At 46.0% G+C, this 19,811-nt stretch overlaps 1 protein-coding gene across 4 annotated transcripts in view; it reads left to right on the top strand.

Annotated features, from left to right (window-relative positions):
- TLN2 (talin 2) overlaps positions 1–19,811 on the top strand; it is a 469,337-nt gene that overhangs the window by 86,444 nt on the left and 363,082 nt on the right. For all 4 annotated transcript variants that reach the window (XR_007133078.1, XM_047766192.1, XM_047766194.1 and 1 more), the window contains exon 2: positions 7,571–7,660. The gene's annotated coding sequence lies outside the window, so the exon portion shown is untranslated. The remainder of the gene's footprint in view (positions 1–7,570; positions 7,661–19,811) is intronic.

Genomic DNA, 19,811 nt, shown 5'->3' with positions numbered 1-19,811 from the left:
CTAGATCCTGAGACCCACAAGAACCCTCGAAACGGTAAGGCCTGGGCCTTTCCTAGGTACTGGGGTCTTGACTGGGTCAGGAGCCTTCGGGGTTTGCTGCGTAGGGTACAAAGGTAAAGGTGGTGCATGCACTCTTCCGTGACAGTCACGCGGAAGCTCACTCCCTGGCTGTGAGGTTTCTCACAGCAGAACAGAAGCCTCTGTGTGTGGGGAAAGAAAGGCTAATTGGGACTCAGGGGGCTTGGAGGGGTCGTCTTGGATGCTTGGGGATGTGTGATCTGGGTTTTGGAGGGAGGTAGAGTGGTATCAGGCGAGGGGGTTGGGCTTTCCTGGAAGGAATGAATGGCTTGGGGACAGACCCCAAAGTGGGTGAGGAGAGGGCAGGACGTGGTGGGGTGGGGAGCTTCCTGTACCCTAGACCACTCCTGGGACTAGGTTGTGGCTCCAGGGCTGGGGTGGGGCGGGGGATGTCTCAGGGCAGGGGCTGAGGGTGCAAGGCTTCGTCCTGCAGTAAGGGGTTTGAGCTGCATCCTGGAAGCAGTGGAGAACTCCCAGCGCAGGGGAGGGGGGGAAAGGATAGAAAAGGCAGCTGTGCAAGCCGGGCAGAAGGGCTTCTGGAAGAGGACCGTGGGCACCTCTGAGTCTAATTCCGTCTCCCTGCTGCTGTCAGCCTGACTGATGGTGAACTGGGCTGCTTACGTGGACCAGGCCTCTGGGGAGACTGTCAGATACTGGCTTGTACCCTTAGCACAGTTCTGAGTTTTCAAAGTTGAATGTGAAATGACTGAGTTATGCTGGGCTGAGGGGGAAAGGTCCACTCATACTGTTTGCCTCCCCAAACTTGTATTGTTCATCTTAGTTACCTGCAAAGGCCTCTATAAAACATCATCTTTCTCCCTCTTCCCTCCTTTTCCCAACTATTAATCTGTGCAAGGTGCTAAGGGTACCAGCAGGAGAGGGCAGTCTGTGCCCTCAAGGAGCTCCAGGTTGAGACAGATGAGAGACGAGACTATTTGGAACCTGTGACAAATGTGGTGAGGTGGTGGTGGTGGGGTCCCTCTGGAGGGAATTAATTGCAGGAGGGCTGGACATGGGATTCTAGTTGGGGGTTGTGCTCTGAAGACCACTCAGCTGCAGGAGGCGATACAGGTAATAGCTTATTTCAAAACTAGTTTCTGGAGTTCCCGTCGTGACACAGGGGAAAAGATTCTGATGAGGAACCATGAGGTTGCGGGTTCAACCCCTGGCCTCTCTTAGTAGGGGTTGAGCATCCGGTGTTGCCATCAGCTGTGGTGTAGGTTGAAGATGGGGCTTGGATCCAGTGTGGCTGTGGCTTTGGTGTAGGCTGGCAGCTGTAGCTCCGATTCAACCCCTCGCCCAGGAACCTCCATATGCCACGAGTGTGGCCCTAAAAAGCAAAAAACAAAAAACTAGTCCCTACCTTCGCATGTGACTAAAGTTTCTTCCAAATTGGCATAGCCTCTTAAGTATGGCAAAGGTTCTGGGTTTTTGTGTTTTCGTTTTTGTTTCTTGAAACCTCCAACCCTGGCTCCAGCGCCACATTGAGGCAAAACAACATGCTGTTTTACTATTTTGTGGAAGTTCTGCAAGGGATCCTTAATCTGAATGTGTCAAGTATTTGCCTATAGAATAAATTAATAATGCCTTGGAGTTATTTTTTGCTGTTTTAAAAATGTATGTAGGGGCTGTTGGGATGAATTAAAAATTAATTTAAGAGCATTTATGACTCGATATTTTCCCTCTCATGGATCCTAGAAGTACAACTACCATTATATTTGAGGGGTGGAGGTATCTGCAGGACATTTTGACCTTAGAAGGTACTATCTGCTTTTCTTCCTCTTGCAGCATTTAGTTTTTTTTTTTATTACTCAAATGAATTTATCATATCTGTAGTTGTATAATGATCATCACAACCCAATTTCACAGGATTTCCATCCCACAGCCCAAGCACATCCCCCTACTCCCCAAAATGTCTCCTCTGGAGACCATAAGTTTTTCAGTGTCTGAGTCAGCAAAGAAGTTCAGTCTGTTCTTTTTTCAGATTCCACATGTCCGTGGAAGCATTTGATGTTGGTGTCTCATTGTATGGCTGACTTCACTTAGCATGATAATTTCTAGGTGCATCCATGTTGCTAAAAATGCTGGTATTTCGTTCTTTTTAATGGCTGAGTAATCTTCCATTGTGTATATGTACCACATCTTCTTGATCCACTCCTCTGTCGATGGATGTTTAGGTTGTTTCCATGTCTTGGCTATTGTAAATAGTGCTGCAAAGAACATCGGAGTACATGTGTCTTTGCGAGTCGTGGTTTTCTCTGGATAGATGTCCAGGAGTGGGATTGCTGGATCAAATGGTAATCTTATTTTTAGTTTTCTGAGGAATCTCCATAGTGTATTCCACAGTGGTTACACCAATTTACAATCCCATCAACAGTGTACTAGTGTTCCTTTTTCTCCACACCCTCTCCAGCACTTACTGTTTGTAGACTTTTGGATGACAGCCATTCTGGCTGGTGTAAGGTGGTACCGCAGAGTGGTTTTGATTTGCATTTCTCTAATAATGAGTGATGTTGAACATCTTTTCATGTGTTTTTTGGCCATCTGTATGTCTTCTTTGGAGAATTGTCTGTTTAGATCTTCTGCCCCTTTGTTGATGGGGTTGTTTGTTTTTTGGTATGGCGCTCTTGCAGCATTTGGAATTTCATGCCTTAGTGTGTAGTAAATCTGGGGCATGCCTGTGCCTCCACCGACCCCGTCTGCATGGCACTCCTACCCTGGCAGCAAGTCTGATCATGGGGGGAGAGACCTGTTGAGTGTGGTTTTTTCCTTTCCTGAGTTCTTGGAGGTGCGAGAGAGGAGGTGTGAGGACTGCAGGTTACAGCACAATCTGGTGCCCAGAGATGCAAGCCTTTTTATTGGAGGGTCCACTTTCCTTCTTGGCCCAGGCCCTTCACTGAAAGGAACTAGCTATTGGATGTAGTGACTAATGGCTGAGGATAAGGTCTCCCGCCTCACAGAGCATTCCAGCCCCTTCCTTGGCTGAGGAGCCCCCGTCTGTAGGTTGTCTGGGTTGAACATCAAATAGCTACCCGGGAATCTGTTTCTGGCTTGGCCATCCTCCCGCTTGGGTCCCCTAGGGTGGAAACAGTGACGCTGCCTGTAAGTGAGCACTTCAAGTTTGAGAAGGATCCCACTTAGGCACTGGCTCAGAGGGAAAGTGGTGTAAGATCATTTTGTTCTCATGTTAGTTGCTAAAACCTTTTGTCTTTCTGGAATTGGCCGGCCTTTACTCTTCCTGACCTCTGAGTGATAGTTTCCCCATAAGCTATTGTTTTGAGTCAGTCAAGAATGTTGGGCTTGTTTGCATGTGTGTACTCGTGTGCATGCTTGTGTACATACACACACACACACACACACACACATGAAGCTATGCCCATCTCAAGCTCAGCAAAAGGGGAAGAATCCAATGGGATGTTTTACTTTTGAATGTGACAGAGGGTGAGTTTTGTATTTTTTTCCCCCTTTTTTGGGGCTGAATCTGCAGCAAACAGAAGTTCCCGGGCCTGGGTTTGAACCCATGCCACAGCTGCAACCAGAGCCATAGCAATGATGTTGCCAGACCCTTAACCCACTGAGCCACCAGGGAACTCCTGAGAGTGGGGTTTGTATTTTTTTTCTTTTTTTTGGTCTTTTTAGGGCCACACTCGTGGCATATAGAGTTTCCCAGACTAGAGGTCAAATCAGAGTTGTAGCCACTGGCCTACCCCACGGCCACAGCAACACAGAATCCGAGCTGCGTCTGCAACCTATACCACAGCTCATGGCAATGCCAGATCCTTAATCCCCTGAGGGAGGCCAGGGATTGAACCTTCATCCTCATGGATACTAGTCGGGTTCTTTAATTGCTGAGCCATGACGGGAACTCGCTGGGTTTTGTATTTTTAATTTGCCTTTTGCTTTGTCTTTTTAAAATGCAGACTTGAGCTAGGAGAAGAGTAGAAAAGACTGAGCAGAGATGAGGGACCACAGTACCTCCTTTATTAGGCAGTTTTTACTGTGCGTCTGTCCTGCCCAGGGCATGGGTGCAGGCTCTCCAATCCTGGCTTAAAGTGTTGTTTGATGTCATGATGTCAATATTTGGCTGTTGTAATTAAAAAAAAAATGATAACTTTTGTCGGCTTGTAAGATTGCCCCCAAAAGGCTCTTTTTTAATGGTATATTGTTGCTCAAATAGTGAGGAAAGGAGCGTATGTTCCTTAGTTGGTCAAGACTGTATCGCCAAGTGTGTGGGAAGGGCTAGAAATGGAGATGTCCCCCTCATGTCTCCATATGCTGTCCGCCTTTTCCTCTGGCTGATGGATCTTTTGACCACTCACTGAATGAGCAGAGTTCTCACAAGGACGGTGGAGTCATGGTGAGGAACCCCAGCCTCTGTGTCCAGCTGAGTTCCTCCGAGCTCCACATAAGTGTCTGGGCTTCGCTTCTTTCTCAGCTGTTCAGGAAGAATTACTGAGATGGTTCACGGTAACAGAATGTGCCCCAGGAAACTGGCCTGTGAGCTGGAAGAGGAAAGACCAGTGGGTTCTCAGAAACCTAACACCAGCTCTTCCCAGAGTGACAGGCAGCAGCGGAGGTCAGCGTGGCCTCAGCCCAGAACACAGGACTGTCCAAGGGTGTGGACTTGTAAAAAAGAAGATGTATTTATAGACAGTGCCTGGGGGCTAGAGCTGGTCACTGTTCCCTGGCGGGCCCCAACCTCAGATAGGCACTGGGCTGGCTCCACAGTTTCACTGCCGTGTCTTGAGCTGGGGCTGAGATGACAAGTCCTGGGGGTCCTTGTCACCGACCTAAATCTCTCTGTAAGGTCAGTTGCTTTACTCTGCAACATACACAGAGAAGAATATATGAAACATATGAGTAGTTGGAACATCGGGGAAGCCAACAACCAGGCGAGGAAATCAACATTCTGAACATCTTAAATATGTTAGACGCTCCTCCCTGTCACCTCAGAGTTGTGATAAGGTCTTGATTTTTCCTTTTAACCAATCCTTGTTACCTGTGTATGCGTTCCTAAACAATGCAGATGTTTGTTGATGTATTTTTAGTTTTGAAACTTGGGGACCAAGGACAAACACAGCTTCGGGGAAGGTCCATGTGGAAACGGTTTGGCAAAGGATTCCAGGCACAGCCCAGTTGAGAACTCTACAACAGCTGTTAGCATTGCTGGCTGCAGAGTCATCAGCCGTAAAAGCTGATTTTCTTGCTGGTCCCTGCCCTCGTGTATCACTCTGTAAATGGGATTTGCTCCTCAACCCTATTTATCTAGGGCTTGTAGAAAGTTCAGAGAGAAAGATGAAAAAGGATTCCTTATATTAATTAAGTTGGATTTTTTTTTTTTTTGGTCTTTCTGTCTTTTTAGGGCCGCACCCACAGCATATGGAAGTTCCCAGGCTAGGGGTCCAATTGGAGCTGTGGCCCCTGGCCTAAGCCACAGCCACACAGGATCTTGGCTGCGTCTGCGACCTACACCACAGCTCACACCAATGCCAGATCCTTAACCCACTGAGCAAAGCCAGGGATTGAACCTGCATCCTCATGGATGCTATTTGGGTTCACTAACCACTCAGCCACAATGGGAACGCCAATTAAGCTGGAATTTTTAACCAGAGCTACAGAGACATTTCAGGGTGCTCATGAACCCTTTGAAACTGAATCCATTATGTTCTCCATCTGTATGAAGAGGTCTGTCATATTTCCAGCCAAGTTTATGGACCATCCTGCCCCATAAGGATAGGGAATAATGTGGCCATTGTGGTAGGTCGTATTTTTTTAATTTTTAAAATGAATTCTGAGACTGTTGAAGATGCCTTGAAAAGTGTGTGAGTCTCCTTGTGTGTGAGTCTGGGCTGGATTTTTACCTCTGACTATGCCTAACTTTGGAAAGGGGACCTCATAATAAGTTGTACCCTGGACTGTCTAGGCAGAATCTTTGGCCATTCTGTGGGTTGCCTACCAGGCTTGGCATTTTCTCCGAAATTTGCATCTTGGCCTTTTGAACCAGAGTAACTAAAATGCCAAAATGAAGGGAAAAAAACTGGAATGGTTGCTGTAGTTTCAAAACAGATGACCTCACTGCCTAAATTCTCCTTCACGCAAAAGAAACCCTAACTTTTGCCCTTATAAATAATAATGGACCTTTGGGGAAACAGGTCCAAATACTCATTTAGTGCGGGTGGGGGCAGATTTGTCCCTCCTGCAGGGAACTGCCTAGAAACAGAATGTGATTGTTGTTACACCAGCTTTGTAGTTATTTCCTAAGAGAGATGGCAGTTTAAAGTGACTGACATTGACTTCTTCAAAGTAGGGGAGTCATTAGGCTTTGTATAAGCTGACTTAACGGGAGGTACTTTCAGCTTGTTTCATCAATGTAGGGGGATTTCAGAATATTCTAGCTGAAGGACACCTGAGTCTTAGCCCGTCCCTGTCCTTTTATGGGTGAGTTAGTGGAAGATAAGAGAGGTGTTAGGCATGATCTGCCCAGGGTTGCACTGATGTGTCAGGGTCAGCTGGACCTGCAACCCCTGGGGGAAGAGGTGACCATTTCCATGATTATAGCTTATATATACAATTAGATGAAGAGTCGTTTCTTGAAGATAGCAGTTTGATCATTGATTTCATTTTAACAAAATGACCTTTAACAACAGTCTTAACCCCCTGAACTTTGAAAGGGAGCACCTTTTAGGGTCTCCAGGCATTTCTCTGGAGGGTTCTGGTCTTTTGGATCTGTAAGCCTGATGTATGGAAAAGGAGGTTTTGTTTTGGTTGTGTGCTGATTATATCTCATAAATGCGTGATTTTTAGGTTGTGAGGTTTTTCGATTTTTCTTCTTGGACTCAAATGTGAACAGTTCTGGGGTTTTCTTTCTCTTTTTCTTTTGTCTTTGAAGAAAACCAGGAGTTTCAGTTTGGCTGTTGAAAGTCTTTGGGGATTAAGGAGAGAGAACTTAGGCGAACAGTTTAAGATTTGGAACTGTAGGCTGCTTTGTCTCTTCTCCTCTGTTAAGAGCCAGGACGAATAAGAATAACATTTATTGAGAACCTGAGTTTCATGATGGAAGGTAATACACAGGTAAACGTAAACTTTTTATAAGCTTGGTTCTGTGATTCCCCTCATGGCCTTGCCATTACACACTGCTGATTTGGGGCAAGGCCTGTCTTTTCTGAGACTTCGTTTTTCTCATCTGTAAAAGGAGAGGTTGAGCCTGAGTATCTCCAAGGGACTTTGCAGCCACACATCTGGACCCTACAGTGGGTGTCTGCAGAGCGGCTGCTCTGGAGCTGCTGCTGGTGGGATGGAGCCTCTGCCATCATCGAGATCGAGGGCAGAGGAATTGCCGCCTGTGTCACTGCATGGTGCTCCCAGACCACTGACTGGGCGTGGTGCTTTCCTTTTCTTCCCTCTTTACAGTCTGAACCCTGTTAGTGTCATTTAATGCTGGGAGAATGATGCTCACTTGTTAATGTGTGCCGTTTGTCTTTTTTTTTGCCAGTGCGCTGCTGGAGGGTAACATCTGGACGGGGCACCTGGTCCCTTGGATGCTCTGCTGCCCGCAAGTTCCTGGATTGACTTGTCGAAAATAGTAAGTCGTCTCTATGTTTCTCCTTTGGAACCTGAGGGCTGGAGGGGTTGTGGCCAGGAAACAAAGCCCAGCTGATAGACTGCCTCTCTCTGCAGCCCTCCTCAGGCACACCCAGCTCCAGAAGCCTGGAGGGTGGCAGCCATGACTCCAGACATGGCCTTTCTACTCTCGGTCACAGGGCCTTCTGGATCTGACTCCTCAAAGCTGCTTCGTTACACCCCAGAGCCCAACTTAGGAGTCTTGGTTCTCTATTCTCAGTGTCCTCCAGGCAAAGATTCTTGATGGTGGCAAATGCAGGTGCTTGGTGTTTTTTAGGGCTGATGGCCCTCTTCCCCAGTGTGCTCTTTCTCATCCATCACACCTTAGCCTAATGCCACCCTGGAGTAAAGCCCTTTATAGAGAGGACTACTCTGACTGCCTCGCTTAAAGACAACTTTCCGTCACCGCCAGGTGTTCCATCTCCTTCTCTCTCAGGCCCTTCTTGCACTTTCTTTGCACTTAACATAAGGTGGGTCTCTCGAGTCACTTGGTAGACCCCTCATTCATTTGTGTATCGAATATTGATTACATACTATGTGCCAGTGGCTAAGGTAGGCATAGTGTGTGCTGTTGTGGAATTGCCATGCAGAGAGAGAAAGATGAAATAAAACCTAAGTTAATTATCATGGTCCTAGCTGGATGGACTGTTTCATCCTAAATATACTAAAGCACCTGTCACCTGCAGGTCTAGATAAACTTCAGACCTTTGGTAGGGTAGATCTGGGTGGGGCTTGTATTTCTAACAAGGTCCAGGTGATGCTAAAGCTGCTGGTTTGCAGATCACACTTGGAGAAGGAAGATCCAAGGGTCCTGATGCCTGTGAGACTTGTCCTTGAGTGTGATTCTTGGTGAACTGCCTGAGGTGTGTGTCTGTAAAGTCTCCAGAGACCGGGTGGGAGCTGGTCGGGTTGGTCGTCTCTTTCAGCCATGTGAGGCTGAGTGGCCTGAAAATAGGAACCCAACCGAAGAGTATGGGAGCCTGTCAGCCTCAGCAGTGTCTGTGAGCTCATCCCCTATTTTTATGTGTTGTGGTATTGTCAGTGAAATCCTCCCTTTTTCAATTTTTTGATATGGACCCTCTAGGAGGTCTTCGCAGTTGTGCCTACTTTGAAGTTGGCATGTCTGAAAATACCGAGGCTCTTTTTTGTTTAAGAACATGCTGCATCATCTGGGCTAATGGGGGCTATTGAGAAGAAAGAGTATGTTGGAAGCTGGGAACCGACCACGGAAACCTTGGAGCAGGCAGAGCAAGGGTTTTGGGGGCTCAGCTGCTGCCAAATGGGGTATCTTGAGTCCAGCTGGTGAGTTGGCCCCAGGGACTGTTCTGAGATGCTGGTGTGTTGGTGCAGGCTCAGCATGGCTGCAGCCAGACCTTTCAAAAGTTGAGTTTAGTTTTTACAAGGAGCCAGAGTGATCCTCCACCTGAGTACTTAACAGTTCTAATGGCCATTTGTGGAGTGCTTACAGCATACTAGGTTTCAGGCTAAGTGCTGGGCATGTGGCTTTGTGCCTTAAAGCCACAACCTGTAAAGCAGGCAGTCACCCTTTTGCAGAGGGTAGGATTGAGATCAGGGGTGAAGGAGCTTGCCTGGGGTCACGCAGCAAGTGGGGTCAGGGTCCAGCTAGGTCTGCTGGACCTTTCTCGGGGCTTTGCCTCTTCTTCTTTTTACTATCCTACTAGAAATAGGATTTTACTCCTGGTAGCAAGACTGGGTTGCTAATTATTTGTGTTATTAGCAAATAGAGGAGGAGCTTGGTCAGTATGGGGCAGAAATGAACAGGGAAAAGACAAGTGCATTTTGGAGGCTAACTTTTTGCTTCTGCCAGTCTGCCTGGGGACAGGTCTTTATGGGGACTGTGATGGCTGCCAGTGATCCTGAGAATCAGGGCTATAACCTAGTCCTTGATGGATCAGAGCCAGAGGCAGTAGGTGAAGGGTCAGGTTGATTCCACTGTTCTTTGAAGACCCTTTTTTTTTTTTTTATTCCACTTGATGGGATTTCTATATCTGACCATTTCCAAATCATCTCATTCTGTTCAAGGTTATTTTGTCTATTTGGTATCAGATACACAGTTTTTTAGAGCTTTATGGGTTTTAAGTTTTGAATTAGGTTCTCTGGTTTTGGTTTCATGAGCTGAGTTTGTGTATAAGCAGAGCTACTTGCCAAATACAGAATTAAGTTGAATCCACAGAGCTAGGGATCCAAGGCAGGATATATACTCTTGTGTTTTAGGCAATACAGGAGCTGTGCAAGTAGACTTGGGTTGCAAACGCTGTTACCAAGTCTATGTCCACACCTCCCCACTGAAGTGTAGAGTGGGCCCACCCATGAAAGCATGGAACTGGATCTTAAACACAGGCTTTTGCATCCAGAGTCAAGGATCTGGAGCTGGATTCACCTCCCAGCTCTGCAGTGGGGAACCTTGTGCCCATGTCTGCGCTTCCGTTGCTTATAGAAGCACCAGTGTCTAGTGGCTTCCATTTGGGGGGCCTGTTTCCTCAACAGGGAAAGGAAGGTGACTTTTACTATGCAGAGAGAATTGTAGATATGATGTTCTTGGAGCACTGTGTGGTCACTCTGGCCTTTCCTTCTTCAAGGACTGACTGAAGTGTCCCTTTCCACCTGAGTCTGGGTACATTCCTTCCTGCCAAGCTCTTTGCTCATGTCTGAAGCTGGTTTCCTTGAGGAAATGAGCCCCTTGAGGATAGGAATTATGCTTCATCCATCCTGTATCCCAGAGCCCAGTACTCAGCCTTGGGCTCAGTAAATGTTTGTTAAGGAACCCAATGGTTCCGTTGGTTTATCTACAGCCAGTGTGTCAGGAGCGTAAGGCCTTTGTAAGCACTGATGATGAATCCCTGAGCAGACAGAGTGGTGGTAATTGTGGACAGATGGGTCTCTGTGATGACGAGTCTTCATATATAAACAGTGGTGGTTCTTTGCCTTTTGTGGACCCCGGAAGTCCCCCTCTCTGGGGTCTTCAATTGTTTCTGGAAATGGGAGAGAGTAAACGAGAAAAGGGGTAGAAGAGGTTAGATGAATGTCTAAAATATTTTCTGGAGTTCCCGCTGTGGTGCAGTGGGATAGGTGGTTTCTCTGCAGTGCTAAGAATGTAAGCTTGATCCCCGGCCTGACGCAGTGGGTTAAAAGATCCAGCATTGTTGCAGCTTTGGCTTAAGTCACAACTGTGGCTCTGATCTGATCCCTGGTCAGGAAACTCCATAAAGTGTGGGGCAGCCAAAAAAGATAAAGAAAACAAAGTACTTTGTTACGTGTAACAGGTTTCCTTTAAAAGTATGTTTTAAAGAAATACAAAGTTACAGGAATACCTTGCAAGCTGTTGATACTGAAGAAAAGGAACAGACCTATAAGAAGTGAAGAGTGCTGATGCCCTCGTAATGAGTCTTCTCAATGGTAGCGCCAGTCAAGTTGTCCAATCTTTGGGACCTATGCTTCATGCTGAAGGGTTGCCAGGCTTGGGAATGGCTCCCCTCTTTGTACCAGATTTACTTTAAAATAACAAATTATAAAGTAAGAACATGCACACAGATGGATGCCAGGGGGTGGAGACACAGGCCCCTCCCCCTTCAAATGGCGTGATAAACAGGATTCAGATATTTCGTGATTTGCTATCCTTGCTTCCTGCCTCTGACTCAAGGCAGGATTCTGTCAGTCTCTGTCATTCAGAATGTCCCAGTGCTAGTTAGAGCGGGCATTGCTCATGGGCACTTGGGGTGGGGGGGCACGGAAGGATTTTGCCTGCAGCCCATGGCTGAGTGCTCAGAGATGGCCCTGTCCAGGAAAATGGGATGTTCTGATCCATTTTATTACCTTGTCTGAAACTGTGGGGCCATGGTGATACCCAATCACCTTTAAAAATTCACCTTGAAAAAGATCTAATTTGGGTTCCCAATGATCATGTTTGGGACCCTCAGAGGCATGTTTCTTTTTATTACAAAAGAAAAGCCTGGAGTTCCCTTGTGGTATGGTAAGTTAAGGATCAGGTGTTATCTCTGCCATGGCTCAGGTCACTGCTGTGGCGCAGGTTTGTTCCCTGGCCCCAGGAACTTACCCATGACGTGGGGGTGGCAAAAAAAAAAAAAGGAAAAAGAAAAAGCCTAAAAAGCATGGTTTCTCTTTAAAGGCCTGACTAACTGGAGATTTGCCAGTTTTTACACTTTCTTCCTCCTCGAAGACCAAGCTGTTCCCTGCTTTAAGAATAATAAAGGCTACTATTAATACTGTTTGCTGTTTGTGAGAAGGAAAAACATTTTGAAGTTGGTATCAGGACTCTTCTATAATGTCCTCATGATCCTTTGCGTGTGAGAAAGCATGTTTTTTAAAAACAAAATTAATGTAGGATAGTACTCTGTGCAATGTATTTTGAAAATTAATAAGGGGCATTGATTTCATGCTAATACAATCCTATATTAAAAGACAGTTAATGATTTTTTTATTAATTTTATTTTTTACACGAAAAGGTAAGTTATATGACCTTTCATTTTCCTGTTGTTGGCTGACTTCTTAATTTCTTTCCTTCCTTTTTTTTTGGTAATTTTGTAGTGAACGTTTTTGTAACACTTACTTGTAGACTATGTGGGCATTTCTATAAAACTACAATGTCAAAAGATAGGCACCTTTAAAAATTCACTTTGGAAAAGATCTAATTTGGGTTCCCAATGATCTAAGGTCCGTCACTAGCACAGAATGTTGATCTTGAAAATTTTTGTCATTTTGAAAGCTAAGTATAGAGGAGGCTCCAAAGAAATATGACCATGTCAGGTCTGGGAGTTCATTGGGCTTGAAACAAAGTCTCTAACCAGCAGGGGTTGCCAGGATGTCCTCTCTGGTTGTTGCAGCCTTCAAGCCATCTCCGGACTGACTGTGTCCTCTATGAGGGCTCCTTTTCTCTGCATCCCTCCCTTTTTTGTTTATACCCAGCAGTGCTGAGTGATAGATGCCTAGGAGCGTGTGTCGAAGCACGTGGCAGAGGGAAGAAGTGCGTCAGCTCCTTGCTGCCCAGGCACCCATGGCCCCTCTCCCTTCTCCAGTCCCCTTCCTCTGTTCCTGCTCAGAGGGAAGCTTCTGGGCATACTTGCTGTGGCTGTGCTGGGTTGTCTGCAGCCGGGGTCTCCCGAACCCCAGAAGTACTCTGTGACATTTCAGGAGCACATTTCTGCACGGCAGAGTCATGGTCCCTCCTTGTCATTCGGCAGGCATCTGTGGCAGATCATGTATTTAACAGTAGTGGTTGATGACAGGGTGATAAAAGGCTGGTAAAATTCCCTGTGGGTGAGCTTTGCCGCCCTGCCCACCCTAGAATAGGCTTCTTCCTTCTGTATAGCAGCCGGTGCCCTGTCTGGCCAATCCCTGCACATGGTTGCTAAGAACAGTCCTCTCTTTTGGGTCAGAACCATTTCCAGTGCAAGTCCTTGGTTGATAGATGCTCTTTGCGGTAGTGGTGATGCTCTCTATCTCTGGATAGATCTCCTGGGCAGCCCACTTGGTGGGCTCCAGTTTTGAGTAGACACATTGACTGTCATCAAAAGGAATGACAGCTCTTTTCTCCTTGGTCTGTCTTGGTTTGCTTTGACCCCTTGGCATCAGAACTGCACTCCAGCTGTTGGTAGAATGAAGAAGTGGAAGCTATGGACAGGCTCTCCTCTAAAACATAGCATCTTGATAGTAGCTTGGCTTGGGCCTTAATGGTGAGAGACCGCATGGTAGTTAAGACAATAGCTGTCTTCCCAAGATGGTATGTTCAGTGGAAATACTTTGATAGTAACAAATACCCTCAAACACTCTACTGAGAGCAGAAGCAGTCAGTTAAGTAGCTCTGCAATGTAGCTGGAGCGTGTCACTGCACCCATGGATTGTACTTGGCAGCGTGTTCTTGGGCTGCCTGTGTGGCTCCCAGGAGATGGAAGAGCAGATGCATGGAGAGGATGTTGGAGAAATTTGGGAGGAAGGGAGGGGGTGATCCTTGTGCAGCAGCTGAATTTCCCTGGCTGGGTTTGGGCTTTGCTGCCTTGAGGTCACAACCCAGTTGCTGCTGCTTGGACCTGCAGTGGTTAGGATGACTCAGACATCTGGAAGGCGGCTGTGGTGATTGCACTACTGGATCAGAGGCAGCGTGAAAGCCCTGGGGGTGGGCGTGGTTGCCAGGGAGCGTTTACTGATGAAATGGATGCAATGTGGATGCTGGGTTCTGGGCCATTGGGGTTTGCCAATTACTGAGTAACTTGGGAGCCATTTTACTTTAAGTTCAGTCTGACCTGGAGGTTGTTGGTTTTGTGAATTGATTGCCTGTAGAGATTTTAGGTGTTTCCAGGGGTGCCTCCTGGGGCTTCTAGGAGATCAGGAAGCAGACTCTAGGCTCCACAAGTCCTGTTTGTTGGAAAGGATGAAAACCCACTCACTTCCAGACTTGAGAATAAGGCCTGTATTTCTATTGCTATAGTCACAAATGATCACAAACTTAGTGACTTAAAAGGCCATCAATCTATTTTATCTTGTGATTGTGTAGATTAGAAGCCTGATACAAGCCTCAGTGGGCCAGAATCAAGGAGACTGTTCCTTCTAGGTACTCTAGAGGAGGATCCATCTTTCTGCCTTTTCCAGCTTCTAGAGGCCACCTACTTTCCTTAGCTGGTTTCCTCCATCTTCAAATCCAGCTACGTTGTAATCTCCCTCTGACCACAACTGGGAAAGTTTCTCTGTTTTTAAGGACCCTTTTTGACTCCTGTGGGCCCAGCTGGATAACCCAGGGGACACTCCCCATCTTGAGATGCTTTGGTTAATCACATCTGCGGAGTCCACTTTGCCATGTATTGTAGCATATGCTACAACAGGTTCTGGAGATAAAGACATGCAACGTTGGGTACCATTGTTCTGTCTACCCATAGGGACGGGCAAGTGTGGTAATTTGCCAGGTTTGCAAGGAGGTTAGTGGCAGAAGTGGATCCAATGATCCAGGCCCAAGTCTTTCATGTCCTGCTGTTTGCCACACTGTGTTATGCCTGGTGGGGATGGAGTGGTCTCTGTCCCAGGCTGTACCCTTCACTGCAGCCAGTTTGTCTCTGGATAAGAGGCTCTGGGCATGACAAAGACAGGAGGAGGATGCTTTTAACTATGGGGAAAGGGGACAGCAGCATGGGAGCAGGGGGTGGGGTGGGTGGCTCCCCTCCCCGTTCTGTCTTACTGGGTAAGAGTTCATGGTCTCTCTCTCTTTCTCTTTTTTTTTAGGGCCACACCTGTGGCATATGGAAGTTCCAAGGCTAGGGTTTGAATTGGAGCTGCAGCTGCTGGCCTGTACCACAGCCACAGCAGTGCCAGATCCAAGAGGTGTTTGTGACCTATACCACAGCTCACAGCAATGTCAGATCCTTAAAACCACTGAGAGAGGCCAGGGATGGACCCTGCATCCTCATGGATACTAGTCAGGTTTGTAATCCAGTGAGCCAAAGGGGGAACTCCCATGGTGACTCTTTATCCCGTTGTATTGATAGCCGGTTCTTGTCAAGACTCCTATGCCAAGGAACAGAGACCCAGGTGAGGCAGCTAAAATGAAGCGGTGGTGGGGAGGTCTGTGGAGCTGTTCAATGCATTTGCTGATGGTAGCCAGTCTTTATTGAGCGTTTGCTGTATACCTGAGAGGTGCCCACCAGTGCACTCATATGTGCTCTAAGAAGCAGCTCTGGGATGTCTCTCCCCAGTGCCACCACACTCCTACTTAGCAAAGCCGGATCTGCTCCTATGGCCACACCTCCTGTGGATCCCTCACACCTGATGCTTCCCTCTGTTCTGCTCTGTGCCTCACAGCTTCCTGGCTCACTCTCTGCCTCTCAGTTCCTAATTCCTGGGAGATGAATCTGAGTGGCTGATCTGGGGCCAGGTACCCAGCTGGCTTGGAGGTGGAAGTGCGGCGCAGTCGCCTGGGTCTGTGGTGGGTGGATCGTTGGAGATGAGTTTACTGTGAGTGGGGGCCCTGCGTTACTGAATCCATTTGTTGTAGAAATGGAATTTACTGTAGGTGAAGTTGTATTGGTGTGGTTTTAAAAGATTTTATTTTAAAATAATCTCAAACTTAAAAGTTTGCAAAATATAAAGAACTATATAGCATAACCTAAATTCATCAAGTATGAATATTTTGCCACATTTGCTTAATTCTTCTCTTGTGTGTGTTATCTTCATTGAACAATTTGAAAGCTATACATGGCATGCTCCTTGACCCCTAAACAGTTTCATCGTGTCTTTTCTAAGAACAAGTACATTCCTTTCTGTAACTACAGTTCAACTAGTAAAAATGGGACATATAACGTTGATATACTATGATTAAATATACAGTTGATATCCAAATTTTGCCACATAACACAGTAACGTCCTTTATCGCAGTTCTTCCCCGACAGATTAAATTTAGGATCACGCAGATTTTATCCAGTATCACGTCTGTCATCCCCTTTAATTGGGAACAGTCCCTCTGCCTTTTTGTTTTATTTTGTTTTTGATGACATTGGCTTATATTCTTTAAAAAAATGTCAGTTCCTAGCACTTTGGATTTGTATGATAATTGCTCACCGGGAGATTGTTCATCGTTGTCAGGAATGCCATATAAATGCTGTTTGGACTCTTTCTCAGTATATCGTATCAGGAAGCACTCGATGGCTCTTTGTCCCCACACTGGTGATATTATGTGGTTAATTAACACAGTTGACCCTTTGGTTAATGTGGTGTTGAGTTTTATAATTTAATCTATGAGTTCCAAAGGAGATGAGCATTTAAAGAGAATGTCTTCCTCCATTAAAGTTAAGTCTTGGTTTGCAAGTGCTTTTCACTACATGGGATGTCCCTGAAGCGGGCACCCTTGTTCTCTGCAGGGACTGTGCCTGAGTGTAGATGGAAGGGCTAATGTTCTTTGAGCCCGCACATAGGAAGAGCTTCTCCCAGGTAGGAACAGAATGTCTTCTCCGCCCTTGGGCCAAGAGTAAGAGTGCAAGAGTTCTGTGGACCCTGAGTTCTCTTTGACTATGTCTGATGGTCCTGGCTGCCTCCTTATTATCTGGGAGCAGAAAAGATAGATGAGGCTGTGGAGAAGTCTCGTTGTGTGGATTTGACAGTTCTGTAAATGCCGAAGATGATGGTCCAGGCTGCTGCCACCACACTCCTCTTTTGAGATTCTTTTCTGAAGTGGACTTGTTGAGCTGCTTGGATTTGCATGATGTTTGCATATTGGGTATGTAAGCTCCCAGATTGATGATGGGATTCCTAAGATCCAGAATGCTTGCTCCAAGACCATTGGGAGATTGTGGGATTCTTTGTGGATGTGACTTTCAAGATTTAGGAGGCTGCATGGGAAGGATGTGCTGCTTAGAGCTTGGGACATTAGTTTGATGGTGGCCAGGATAACCTTGATGAAAGCTTTTCAAACCTGTTCTTCTCAGACTTGTTCTAGGTCATGGACTGTTTGATGTTGGACACTTGAGCTATTGTTCCCACTTTTTATTAAGAAGCAAACAACATGACCACATAGAATCTTGTTTTAGGGACAGTAAAATAAAATAAAAAATAAATCAATGAAATAAAAAAAAGGGGGAAAAGATACCTCTAAAAATGAAATGTTAGGAGTTCCTGTTGTGGCTCAGCAGTAACGAACCTGAGTAATATCCATGAGGATACGAGTTTGATCCCTGTCTTTGCTTAGTGGGTTCAGGATCCAGTGCTGCTGTGAGCTGTGGTGTATGTAGGTCCCAGATGTGGCTCGGATCTGGAATTGCTGTGGTGTAGGCTGGCAGCTGTAGCTCCGATTTGACCCTTAGCCTGGGAACTTTGATATGCTGTGAGTATGGCCTTAAAAGGCAAAATAAGTAAATGAATAAAAATGAAATATAATAAATGATCACAAATACTTATGATGAGTAACAGTATATCTTGGCTGTCCTACCTAGTATGCTGCTTAAAAGCTGGAGGAATTCTGTGGTGGCTCAGCAAGTTAAGGATCTGGTGTTGGCATTGTTGTGGCTCAGGTCACTGTTGAGGCACGGATTCGATCCCTGGCCTGGGAACTTCTGCATGCTGTGGGTGCAGCCAATAAAATAAAATAGAAAGAAAGAAGAAGCTGGGGTCACATACAAAGTCATGACATAGTCTCTGACCTCAAGGATATGGCCTTTTTATTAAAAGGACTATTACAAAGATTAAATTGATTTATGGATTCTGGGCAGTTGTAAAGCCTGAACGTATTGGTGGGGTTATTGCTGGGTGATTTGGGACACATTTGTCCATGTCATGAGAAGAATCATGACAGCTGGTCTTGAGCACGTCCCAGAGACAGCTGGTTGGAAAAATTAATACGCCTGGCCATATATTCCCAGAGGTTGTGCTTGTGCTTGAATTGGAGTAAAAATTATAGGCAGCCTTAGGAAAACTAGATTTGGAGACCTTCTGTCTTCTTCCAAAGAAAGTTAATAATTTAATTCCCTATCCTGTCCTTTGATATTAGCAAAAACTTCTCAGAGCTGTATATATCCTTAAATTTTGAAGACGCTGATAATTGCCTTTTGCTTTTCTGACTATGGAATTTTTTTAAATTTTATTTTTTTATTAAAGTATAGTTGATTTACAGTGTTGTGCCAATTTCTGCTGTACAGTATGGTTGACTCATTTATATGTATATATATGTGTGTGTGTATGTGTGGGGGTGTGTGTATATATATATATATATACACACACACACACACACATACATCCTTAATACTCTTTTCCATCATGCTCTATCCAGGAGATTGGATGGAGTTCCCTGTGCTGTACAGTAGGACCTTCTTGTTGATCCATTCTAAATGTGATAGTTGGTATCTTCTAACTCCAAACCCTCTAGTCTGTCCTACTCCGTCCCTTCTATGCCTGAGGAATTTTTGTGTGACAAAGGGGCTTTGACCAAGTATGCATCCATCTGTTTACACTGAGTCACCTGTGGCTAATACTGAAATGTCTGGTAGTGGTCGTGATGAGGCTAGGTGTTGGGGAAGGTACAGAAAAGGGAGACTGAGATTCATGGATGAGGGAGGACTAAGATGTCTAGGGCATGAGAAGAATAAGATTTTGAGAAGAGCTGGAGCAAATTAAAAGTAAATACTCTGAAAAAGCAGTGGTGCCTCACTGACTTTGATATCTTCCAGGAGGAAAGAATTCAGAATAAGTGAGTTACCTATGTAATTGAAATTTCCCCCAATTATAGGCGAAACGGTTCTGTTTTTCTTGCAAACGTCTGAAGTAATTATATACTTTCCCACTTAAGAAGTAGTGGATAAGTATCATAATTTCACTTTTTCTCCTTTGTGACTCAGAATTCTGTGCAGGCTTGAAAAAGTGGCTACCCTCCAGACTGTTGGGACATATCAGAGGGGACAAGCCATGTACCCTATCTCATTTGACCACCCAAGTCTACCTCAGAACCCCTGGATGTTCAGATAGTACTAGGGCTTCAAGTAAGGAAGGAAAGAATCCAGGGTGCACCTAGTTGGTAGGTAGATTCTGACATGCTAGGAATTGCTCTCTTCTGTGACCTCAAGTTCATGGGCTTAGCAATGGTTTAGTTTCTGCTTAGAGGCTTTTTCTCATTGCTCAGGGCTGCTAGCTGTTCTGGGCCTGGGTCCGAACTTTCAGAGGCATGATGATATGGAGAGGTTAATGCCAGTGAAAGACGATTTCTGTTACTTAAATTTCCTGATGGCAGGGCCAGCCCACATCAGGGTCATTACCAAGGCCAGGAGGGAGGAGAAAGCCTTGGCCAGAGCCTTGATGGGCATGTCCATAGGAAAGGCAAGGCAGGGCATAGTCAACAGTCGGGAACTGGCTAGTTTAAATAATCCGGGGGCTTTGGGCCATAGGGGTTGTCTCTAGGTGCCAGGTGCCTGGGCCTGGGATGAGTTATGGGCTTGATGTGTGAGAGCTGGATAAAGGAGGTGATGGTGGAGGTGGAGGGAAGGCAGACTGTGGATTGGCTGGATTGATTGTGTATGAGGGATACAACTGGCTGGCTCTGGTAGGGGCCATCTCTCCCCAGGGCTAAAGCCCCAAATGCCAGAGCCCAAGAATATAGAAGATGAAGAAAT

This window comes from Phacochoerus africanus, chromosome 2 (genome assembly GCF_016906955.1).
Source record: "Phacochoerus africanus isolate WHEZ1 chromosome 2, ROS_Pafr_v1, whole genome shotgun sequence".
NCBI lineage: Eukaryota > Metazoa > Chordata > Mammalia > Artiodactyla > Suidae > Phacochoerus > Phacochoerus africanus.
This window is presented reverse-complemented; position numbering and strand designations above follow the sequence as displayed.